The sequence below is a fragment of the Schistocerca serialis genome, chromosome 5 (assembly GCF_023864345.2).
Source record: "Schistocerca serialis cubense isolate TAMUIC-IGC-003099 chromosome 5, iqSchSeri2.2, whole genome shotgun sequence".
Lineage (NCBI taxonomy): Eukaryota > Metazoa > Arthropoda > Insecta > Orthoptera > Acrididae > Schistocerca > Schistocerca serialis.
In genome coordinates this window covers 510,052,929-510,065,260 of record NC_064642.1, presented here as the reverse complement: position 1 = coordinate 510,065,260, position 12,332 = coordinate 510,052,929, and positions in this window count along the sequence as shown.

Sequence of the window (12,332 nt, the reverse complement as noted above, 5' to 3'; positions counted from 1 at the left end):
AATATAAGGTTACCTTTCAGGTTCCTACCTGACCACACACTCGGAAATCGCCACATACTCGGAAGTACACTACTGGCCATTAAAATTGCTACACCACGAAGATGACGTGCTACAGACGCGAAATTTAACCGACAGGCATCTTATCCGCATGGCTGTAACGGGTCGTGCAGCCACGTCTCGATCCCTGAGTCAAAAGATGGGGAAGTTTGCGAGACAACAACCATCTGCACGGACAGTTCGACGACATCTACAGCAGCATGGACTATCAGCTCGGAGACCATGGCTGCGGTTACCCTTGACGCTGCATCACAGACAGGAGCGCCTGCGATGGTGTACTCAGCGACGAACCTGGGTGCACGAATGGCAAAACGTCATTTTTTCGGATGATTCCAGGTTCTCTTTATAGCATCATGATGGTCGCATCCGTGTTTGGCGACATTGCGGTGAACGTACATTGGAAGCGTGTATTCGTCATCGCCATACTGGCGAATCACCCGGCGTGATGGTATGGAGTGACATTGGTTACACGTCTCGGTCACCTCTTATTCGCATTGGCGGCACTTTGAACAGTGGACGTTAAATTTCAGAGGAGTTAGACGCGTGGCTCTAGGCTCTACCCTTCATTCGATCCCTGAGAAACCCTACATTTCAGCAGGATAATGCACGACCGCATGTTGAAGGTCCTGTACGGGCCTTTCTGGATACAGAAAATGTTCGACTGCTGCCCTGGCCAGCATATTCTCCAGATCTCTCACCAATTGAAAACGTCTGGTCAATGGTGGCCGAGCAACTGGCTCGTCACAATACGCCAGTCACTACTCTTGATGAACACCGCAGACAGCAGTTGACCGACGTTGCCTGTTGAAATGTTGTTGTGATATCACGTGTAAGGAGGAGAAATGCGTACCGTCACGTTACCGACTTTGATAAAGGTCGGATTGCGACATTGCTGCTCGCGTTGGTCGAGATCCAATGACTGTTAGCAGAATATGGAATCGGTGGTATCGTGTTGAAGCTGCATGGGAAGCTGTACCTGTACACGCCATCCAAGCTCTGTTTGACTCAATGGCTAGGCGTATCAAGGCCATTATTACGGACAGAGGTGGTTTTTCTGGGTACTGAATCCTCAGGATCTATGCACCCAAATTGCGTGAAAATATAATCACATGTCAGTTCAAGTATAATATATTTGTCCAGTGAATACCCGTTTATCATCTTCATTTCTTCTTGGTGTAGCAATTTTAATGGCCAGTAGTGTAAATATCCTTCGTTTCCTAATCAGACGTAAATGTAAATAACATCTGCTACTCCAGAACATACTTGTATTACATTTGTAAACAAGTCCCAGAATGTGTTAAAACGCTAAGATTGAAAGAAAATGAGTGTATTAGTGAATGCGAACCTACTTCCATTGCCTCTGTAATCCACATCCTTTCCACTATCCTACACCGAAGACATGGATATTCGTCTTTTGTGTCGGTTATCATGGTTTGTCTTGAAGGCTTATGACGTTTATGCGTCATTAACCGATATTTAATTACAAGGGTGATGTGTCTGTGATAAATCTTTAATGCCCTGTTGCCTTGAAACGTCACACTTCAGGTTATAAAATCATGTAAATACGCCCAAATCAATATGGCGTGTGCCGCATACAGTTACAAGTCGTTTTGGCGTCACTTCTGTTGGTCTGATTCTGCCGTAAACTAGTATGAAGTGAATGGCAGTGGACACCCAATTAATATGAAGTGCATGGCAGTGGATACTCAGCATAGAGCCACACGTAACGGTTTCTTCCTGTTCCAGTGTGAAAAGAACCGAAGTCTACCCTATGTTTTACCCACTACAGAGCCCACGTGGTCATTCCATTTCATATCGCCACCAGTTGTTACACTAAAGTATTTGTATGAGTTGATTCCGAAAGTAGATTATTAATTTGAACTCACACGAGACTATCTTTCTGCGCTTCGTGAAGTATACAGTTTTACATTTCTGTACGCTTAAAGCAAGTTGCCAGTTTTCGTACCATATTGCAATCTCAAATCTAAGTGAATTTTTCTGCAGCTGTTTTCAGACGTACATTACAGAGAACCCATCATCTGCGAAATGTATGAGATTACTACTGTCTTCCGGTTCATTAATAAACACACATCAAAAAAAGTTTTGCATCACTTCGGTTCCGAGAGTACGGAACCTTTATAGAAAATTGGAACAGAGATCAACATATCATTTCCGCCCTTTTTATTGCATATTGTACCACCATACAGCAACACCTGTACCTCTAGTACCCAGTAGCATGTCCTCTTGCACTGATGCATGCCTGTATTCGTCGTGGCATACTGCCCACAGGTTCATCAAGGCATTGTTGGTCCAGATTGTCCCACTCCTCAATGGCGATTCGGCTTAGATCCCTCAGAGTGGTTGGTGGGTCACATCGTCCATAAACAGCCCTTTTTAATCTATCCCAGGCATGTTCGACAGGGTTAATGTCTGGATAACGTGCTGGCCACTCACGGCCTCACCCAGAATCCTAATGAGTCCATCAACAGCGTAATCTGGTTCAGAATTTCGAAGATAGTGTTTTTGTCAATTAGTACACTGCATTTTGGCATCTTTGATGAAGTGGCAACGTTTAAAGAAGGATATGTTGCAAAGTGTGAAGTCCTGAAAAGACTGTTACAAACTGCTGGTCGCTTCACAGTGAAACAAATGCTCAGTTTAGATGAAGAAAAACTTCGGGCATCAAAGACAGCTATCAGACATCTTGAAATAAGCGCAGGACAACGCAGACGAGCATGAAAAAGGACACAGAGGGATGAGATGGAAGAGGATACAAACAATCCTGTTTACGGAGCTGGAATGCATTGGGTACTGTAATGGCTGTTTTCCGTAAGTTGCATTTTTTAAGGGTAAAGTATACCTTTTCTCAGCTTCTACTAGCCAGAATTTGTCCAAAAATTACAGGATACACTAATCTGGGTATTTTACCGTGTGAGTTTTCCTATTTTGTAAATATAAAAAAAGTTAGAAAAACGTAGACAGTTTATTTTGAAGTCCACTTCCCACAAAAATAATTATAATCTTAAACTAATTAATATTTTTAGAAATTCTTCTGTTAAAGTGGTAAGAAAAGTGTAATCTACAAGATACACTTTTTTACTAATTTTTATTCCCCATAGTTTCCAATAAAAGGTACCTTCCGTATGAATAAATTTTATATTATTTAAGATAGGCATTATCCTCCACCTCGGACGTTAAAGCACATTAAATATTTCCTAGAACCGTCGATTTAAACGCGTTAACAATATGCTTGAGTTCTGGGGACAGTGACAGCCTGTATCCGACGGGACCCGTCAGAGCGGAGGGGGGCTTTATTGCGGCGCGCCGTATTGGTGGCCTGTCCCCGCGGCTCGGAGGGTCTCCTCAAATATTTGCGCCGCTCCTCGGCTCTGCCGTGCGCTGCCGAACGGCCCGATAGCGGCTGCCCGACTTGACTCAGGTGCCATCCTCAACTCGCTGTCTCCAAACCGTCTGACGTTTTTCTGCTGCCATCGATCCATCGGAAGCAACAGCTACTGGTGTTACGAACAACTGTTTATGCGGAAGCTTTCTTAATACACTACTGGCCATTAAATTGCTACACCACGAAGATGACGTGCTACAGACGCAAAATTTAACCGACAGGAAGAAGATGCTGTGATATGCCAATGATTAGCTTTTCAGAGCATTCACACAAGGCTGGCGCCGGTGGCGACACCTACCAACGTGCTGACACATGAGGAAAGTTTCTAACTGATTTCTCATACACAAACAGCAGTTGACCGGCGTTGCCTGGTGAAACCTTGTTGTGATGCCTCGTGTAAGAAGGAGAAATGCATACCATCACGTTTCTGACTTTGATAAAGGTCGGATTGTAGCCTATCGCCATTGCGGTTTATTGTATCGCGACATTGCTGCTCGCGTTGGTCGAGATCCAGTGTCAGTTAGCAGAATATGGAATCGATGGATCCCAACGTCTTATTATCACTAGCAGTCGAGATGAAAGGCATCTTATCCGCATGGCCGTAACGGATCGTGCAGCCCCGTCTCGGCCCCTGAGTCAACAGATGAGGACGTTTCCAAGACAACAACCATCTGCACGAACAGTTCGACGACGTTTGCAGCAGCATGAATTACCAGCTCGGAGACCATGGCTGCGGTTACCGTTGACGCTGCATCACAGACAGGAGCGCCTGCGATGGCGTACTCAACGACGAACCTGGGTGCACGAATGGCAAAACGTCATTTTTTCGAATGAATTCAGGTTCTCTTTACAGCATCATGATGGTCGCATCAGTGTTTGGCGACATCGCGGTGAACGCACATTGGAAGCGTGTATTCGTCATCGCCATACTGGCGTATCACCCGGAGTGATGGTATGGGATGCCACTGGTTACACGTCTCGGTCACCTCTTGTTCACATTGACGGCACATTGAACAGTGGACGTTACATTTCAGATGTGTTACGATCCGTGGCTCTATCCTTCATTCGATCCCTGCGGAACCCTACATTTCAGCAGGATAATGCACGACCGCATGTTGCAGGTCCTGTACGGGCCTTTTTGGATACAGAAAATGTTCGACTGCTGCCCTGGCCAGCACATTCTCCAGATGTCTCACCAATTGAAAACGTCTGGTCAATGGTGGCCGAGCAACTGGTTCATTACAATACGCCAGTCACTAATCTTGATGAACTGTGGTATCGTGTTGAAGCTGCATGGCCAGCTGTACCTGTACACGCCATCCAACCTCTGTTTGACTCAATGCCCAGGTGCATCAAGGCCGTTATTAGGGCCAGAGGTGGTTGTTCCTGATTTCTCAGGATCTATGCACCCAAATTGCGTGAAAATGTAATCACATGTCAGTTGTAGTATAATATATTTGTGCAATGAATACCCGTTTATCATCTGCATTTCTTCTTGGTGCAGTAATTTTAATGGCCAGTAGTCCAATATTGGGAAAATACACTGCGCAACATAGTTAAAGTACCACTTTTTCAAAACGCCGTAATTCCCACCCATTGCGCTCCACGGATGTGTCGCAAGATCGGAAGGTCGTGTCATCCCTCTTAGCCTAATTTCACCCCTCCTTATGACGCCCTCTGCATTGCAGGTCAGAAACGCGACGCCCAGTGTTGAAATCATGCGGTTTTCTTACGAGTGGCCGAGGAAAACAGCCCAGAAACACCGCTGCTCAGAATCGGCCTCATGGGGAGGCGTAAAGAGCGTCAATGAAACCAACACTTTCCCTGGGCCGTTGATTCCCACACATTTCATAGCCGGAAGCTGCACTTCGCAGTGCGAGGATCAACAGGGAGGTATTCTTCACAACGTCACCGCTGACACCCTCGGGCGGTACAACGATTCCGTAAGGATAGGGCCGCATTCCCATCGAACCTGATCGCCCCATTTGGAGCAAAGCGCTCGCGTACAGGATGGAACAACTAGGGACCGTTCAAACCCATTCGACGTAACTGCAAGGTGATCCGAAGTAGCAAAACATGCTTATGCTTTTTCAGTGCTCATATTTGCCTCCTACGGTGGCGTGATCACGGGAGAATGCGACACTGACACATGCTTGAATAGAACGGCAATTGGTCCCTCCCTCTAAGACACCACAGTTTGGCAAAACCTTAGATGGCACCCACCTTTTTTCACAGAGAATTTTAAAATGTACTTGTACAGACAGAACCTGATTGCGCTTATAGACGACAACCCATTCGATACTTTTCGATACGAGATGGCCAACTATCAGGCGCAAGAACGGCAGTGTAGTGGCGAAAGAGCGGCAGTGTAGGCTGCCAGCAGGCGCCTCACTTTCCCTCAAGGGTTCGTTCAGTGAAGGTGCATTTTTATGGTGCTTAACAAAGTTGAGTGGGTGCACTGAGGGTTTTGCCGAACTGGGAGGGGAGAAGGGGGGGAGGGGGGGGGGGGTAGAAGGACTCTTTGCTGTCGGTTTTATTCACGCGTGTGTCAATGTCGCACAGCCACTCCCCCTCCCCTCCGGTCACGCCTAAAAAAAAAAAAAAAAAAAATGTTCAAATGTGTGCGAAATCTTATGCGACTTAACTGCTAAGGTCATCAGTCCCTAAGCTTACACACTAGTTAACCTAAATTATCCTAAGGACAAACACACACACCTATGCCCTGAGGGAGGACTCGAACCTCCGCCGGGACTAGCTGCACAGTCCATGACTGCAGCGCCTAAGATCGCTCGGCTAATCCCGCGCGGCGTCACGCCTCAGGAAGACGCGAAATAGGAGGGATGAAAAGCATAACCATCCTTCGCTGCTTCGAATCACGTTCAGATTTTGTCGAATGGTGTTGAACAGTCCCTGGTGGTTCCAACACGTACACGAGAGCAAGAATTGCGGTCGCACTGTACTCCAAAGCGGCCAGATCACGTTTATTGGGACGCATCCCCACAATGTCCTCCGACAAGGGTTGAAACAGCGGAGGATGACAGTTCATATTGCTTACCGCGGACTGTCGTTTTTGACCGCGAAATGTGTGGGAATCAATGCCCCACGAAAAGGAGTGGTTTCATCGAGGTCCTTTATGCCACACCGTGAGGTCTTTTCGTGACGATTCTGGAAGGTGTGTATGGAATGTTTTCCTCGGCCAGTCGTAAGAAACCCGCGTGATTTCAACGCTGTGCGTCGCGGTTCTAAGTTCCATTGCAGAGGCGTCAGTAGAAGGGGTGAAATGTGGGTAAAAGGGGGTGTGACGACTTCAGCATCGTGTGATACGTCCACGGTGGCGTTGGGCTGAACTGTGGCCAGTTTTGGTGCCAATGTGGCATCATTCACCCACCTTACGCGTCACATGAGCCTTTGAGCTGTGCTCTTTTTCTCCTGTGTGTCGACACCTTGCTGTTAGCAGCGTCGTCGAGCCCGAGCGTGACGTCGCAGGGGGCCACGCTTTTGCACAAGTACAGAAGAAGCTTGTACACACCTTTGAGCCAAATTTCAAACTTACGGGGTTTAAAAAAAGTGATCCTTTAATGCTGTTGCGCAGTTTGTCTCACGGATCTTCTGACCGGTTGTCAATCCTTACGAGAATGAGACTTAAAATGGGAGAGAGATATGTTAGATCTACGAGTAAACTTCAAAAGTGGAACAGAACTTATTTGTAATGTGAGAGATCAGACATACAGAACCCCGATACCGCAGGGCGGCGAATATGTGTGTTCTTCCCCACTTGGAGGGAAAAGCTTCCAGTAGACGTATTCTCACCTCAAGGAGATCTTACAAGACAGCGATATTTACACAAGGTCCGTTAAAAAGCAAAACGAGGATAATGTAATGTAGTCGAATTAAGTCGGGTGACGCTGAGGGAATTAGATTAGGAAATGAGACACTTAAAGTAGTAAAGGAGTTTTGCTATTTGGGGAGCAAAATAACTGATGATGGTCGAAGTAGACAGGATATAAAATGTAGACTGGCAATGGCAAGGAAATCGTTTCTCAAGAAGAGAAATTTGTTAACATCGAGTATAGATTTAAGTGTCAGGAAGCCGTTTCTGAAAGTATTTGTATGGAGTGTAGCCATGTACGGAAGTGAAACGTGGACGATAAATAGTTCAGACAAGAAGAGAATAGAAGCATTCAAAATGTGGTGCTACAGAAGAATGCTGAAGATTAGATTGGTAGATCACATAACTAATGAGGAGGTATTGAACAAAATTGGGGAGAAGAGGAGTTTGTGGCACAACTTGACAAGAAGAAGGGACTGGTTGGTAGGACATGTTCTGAGGCATCAAGGGATCACCAATTTAGTATTGGAGAGCAGCGTGGATGGTAAAAATCGTAGAGGGAGACCAAGAGATGTACACACTAAGCAGATTCAGAAGGATGTAGGTTGCAGTAAGTACTGGGAGATGAAGAAGCTTGCACAGGATAGGGTAGCATGGAGAGCTGCATCAAACCAGTCTCAAGACTGAAGACCACAACAACAAACAACGTTAAAAAGGATGCAACACAGGAATACAGTCTTTCGTCCCTATTGCTGAATCTAAACGTCGAAGTAGCAATGACCGAAATAGAAGTTCTGGACTGGGAGTAAAATTCGGAGTTTTCTAAGGATATCAATGATAAGATTCATATTCTCAGTGAAAGTGAAGAAGAAATGCAGGACTTGAACGGAATGGCCTGTCCAATGAGCACGCACACTATGGATTGAGAGTAAACCGAATGAAGAATAAAGTGGGGAGTAGCAGGGATGAGATTATTGATAAAATTAACATCGAAACCGCGAAATAGATGAAGTAGAGCAAATCTGATACCTTGGAAGCGATAGAACACATAACGGAAGAAGCAAGGAGACATAGAAAGCAGAACAGCAAAGGCAAACAGGGCGTTCCTGGCCAAGAGAGGTCTACAAACATCAAACAATGGCTTTAGTTTGAAGAAGAAATTTCCGAAAATGTATGTTAGTAGCATAGCATGACGTGCAAGTGGATCGTTGATTGCAGGAAAACTGGATTAGGAGAGAATCGAAGCGCTGATGCTGTAGAAGGTTCTTTAAAATCGAGCTGGCTGATAAGATTAGAAATGAGGAGGTACTCTGCAGAATCGGCGAAGAGAGAAACATGCGGAAAACGTTGACAAGAAGAAGGGACAGGATAATAGGGCATATGTTAAGGCATCAAGGAATAATTTTCACGGTACCGAGGGACCCGTAGAGGATAAAATATGTAGGTCTGGACAGAGATTGGGATATATCGAGAAATAATTGAGAACTCTGGGTGCAAGAGTTGCTCTGAGATGAAGAGGTTGGGGCAGGAGAGGAATTCGTGGACGGCCGTATCAAACTACTCAAATTACTCAAGCAAGACAGTGGAGAACTTGGAAAAATGCTGTGTTTATTTCAGAGCTGCGCCGAATGCAAAACGGCGGATATAAACAATACTGTGCTTCACTACTTAGTGGCGGACGTTAGTGTCATAAGCCACAGCACGCAAAAGAAGGATGTTTAGAAGATACAGACTCGTACATGCCGAGGGATTAGAGCGCAATAAGACACCCCGGACTACATAAGTCTGCCGTGGACTTGGGAAATGAATCAAACTGGTTTTGACAGATCCGATTTTGGGAAACTGTGAGAAGCAAATGAGACTGGCAAGCATAGACTTGAATCTTAACAACAAGACCAGTGTTTCAACGACTGTAACCACTGTGACTGTAAAACCTTCTCCACACAAATACAGTTTAGATGACCCGATAACAAACGACGAGCCATGTCACCCCTCACTTCACCCTCTAGAAAACATACACTCCCGACAAGTCTAAACAACTTTTGCTGCATAGGATGTCAGGATATCGAACTGAGTTGAACATTACTGTATGTGTGACATCTTTTCGTAAAACATAATCCGCGAAATTCGAATACAGAGCACACGAGAGCTATGCATCAAAAGGTGGTAACGCTCATAACCGTCACCTGTTTCCAAGTACAGAAGACAGCAGCGAGTTCCAAGTCTCCCTCTTATCATCGTGATTCATATTTTTGTTGCTTCCCTTAAATCACTTGAGAGGGGGGGGGGGGGGGGGGGGGGGGAAGACGGTTCATTCAACAAGATCGTTGCCTGCCAATTCCTTCTCGCATTCTTTTTGATCTAAGCTTGTCCTCAGTCACCAAAGTGATGCATGGACATGACGTAAGACCGCCAATAACACAAGGCTAGGGAGAAAGTACGGTCGTGTGATGTCCTTAGGTTAGTTAGGTTTAAGTAGTTCTAAGTTCTAGGGGACTGATGACCATAGATGTTAAGTCCCATAGTGCTCAGAGCCATTTGAACCATTTGTTTTAGAAAGGTCGGTCGTCAGAGTGAATAGTTCGGTTCTGCTCTTGCTGCTGAGAGGGCTGGCCCGACCTGCTATCTCCGGAAGTGGCTATCGTCAGCCACTCGGCTTCTCTGTCAGAATCACTCTTCCCGCCCACCACCCTGCGAGCGGCAAAAAGAGAACCACGTTACTTAGACACCCACAGCAGGCGAGTCTTCTTTGTAACAACACAACTGCAGTCTGTTTCAGTAATCTCTGACTGACCTATCGTGCACAATATAACGCTAATTTTCAAGTAGTCTCGGTCTGTGTGCGTGCGTGCATGCAAGTGTGTGTGTGTGTGTGTGTGTGTGTGTGTGTGTGTGTGTAAGCTTAATAAAAAATATAAAATAATAAAAATAACCAACTAAAAAAATTAAAGAAAACAACATCCTCATAAGAACAATTCTAGTATATTCAGCCAAAAAAATTACTGTGTATGTGTGTGTGTGTGTGTGTGTGTGTTGGTGATTTTACTATTTCGAGGACAGTCAGATCGTTAAGACAGAACACTACTTCAAATTTGACGAAAACAGCCAAGAGTACAGAATTTCTAATTGAATTATCTTGCAGCATGTAATTGTCATTTGCCGTGTCAAGTAGTCTCCATCTATGCTGTGTGTGTGTGTGTGTGTGTGTGCGTGTGTGTGTTTCATAGCCTTTGTATTAAACGTCTATAGGTGATATACAACGGCATGAGGAACATCTTTTGTAAAAGACAAAACGTCTGCTGGAGCTTCCCAGTGACGCTAGGCGTCTTCTTCTTCAGTTCGCCAGCCTTGGGACGATGAGACTTCACCGAACTAGCAGGATCTGCCAACCAGATGTGCTGCGTCTGCATAGTAAACACATCAAGTAAATTGATAGAGTGTTTTGAATAAGAAACTTTAATAATGAGTGTCTCTATGTGGAGAAAGATATTTCCGCAACGAATCAGGAACTTTAATTTTTCTCGCCCTACCCCCTTTCACATGGAGCAGATGATACATATGGTTAGTGGCCACACACACTATATACGCATACCACAGAGCGCCTACGCCCTGCCGTATCTCATTGCGGTAACCAATAATAAAAGAGCCCTAGCGTCGTCGGGAAGCGTCAGAGAACAATTAGTCTCTAACAAAAACTGTTCCCCATGTCGTTATCTGTCACCCCTTGATGTTTTATGTAAGGACTTCGAAACAGAGATGCGACGGAAGTGTGATAACAGAACGTCTTCCATCACAGGTAATTCTTCGGTTCGAATACGTAGGTACAGTTTGCTATGTCGTATACTGAGGTGCTCAAATAGAGAAGGCCTCGCTACACAGAATGGCAGGATTAAAATTTTGTGATCAGAATGCCCTTCTAACTTGAAACCTAAAGAAAAAGTCCGGGGTCATGTGCACGATGCACTATAGTTACACGGCCGTCCACCGCTACTTTGGTAGTGAATGATACTCATCTTTAAAGTCAGTACCGCCATTAGACTGTTTTTTTATTTGCAGTGTTACATTTACATGATGTTCACTCTCGCCGAGACGCGACAGATTGCCCCTACGAAAGAAATCCGTTTCCCGGAGGTCGTTAGCAATGCAGTGGTGGCTTCGTACCATTTCCTTTAGTCTTCTGACTGGTTTGATGCGCCCCACCACGAATCCTTTCTCGTCCCAACCTCTTCATCTCATTCTAGGTCTTGCACCCTACGTCCTCAGTATCACATGAGGGGTCACTGATTACGGTTCCCTAGCCTCTTCCCAACTACTGTCCTCTTATCTGCACCTAAAATGTGGAAGATTTTCTGGTTACCTCGCCTCTAGAACCGCGTAAACAATATCACACTGTATATTAAAGGGTCTCGTTCTATGTATCTCCAAGCGTAAAGGAAATTTATCCTTAAACGTTGTGTCTCATCTCGTCTGATCAGCTCTATTTGTCTCTTACAGTTAACTTACGACTCTATTGATGCTACGTACTGATTAAAAATGCATGTGGGAAATAATTTCAGAACAGTCTAGAGAAAACGGCAACATAAAACGAGTAATATTTCGGTTCCAACTGCCGTGACGCACCAATGGTCGTGCGCTATCAAACAGAATACATGATTTTTTATGACCCATAATCAGACGAAATTTGTGAGATGTTACAGTTAGCTCTATCTTTTACGGCTTTCAAGTCGTGTTACAGCGACGGGAAATGGGCGTAGCAATAACGGAGGCGGGAGTGTGCGATATCTCACAAACAAGCCAAGTATCTTATGGAACGGCAGCAGTAAAAGCGCATTTGATGTCGCGTTATCTGCGAGGGTGAGAAAGCCGTGAACGAACGACTTGTGGACAGGCGATGTTTCGTGGGGCGCGGCTAAAAATCCTAAAAGCAAAGGCGGCTGACGGCCAATCAGATGGTGGGCTTGTATAGCGATAGCACAGGCATACAGTACACACACACACACACACACACACACACACACACACACAGTGGGCTGGCACCTCACA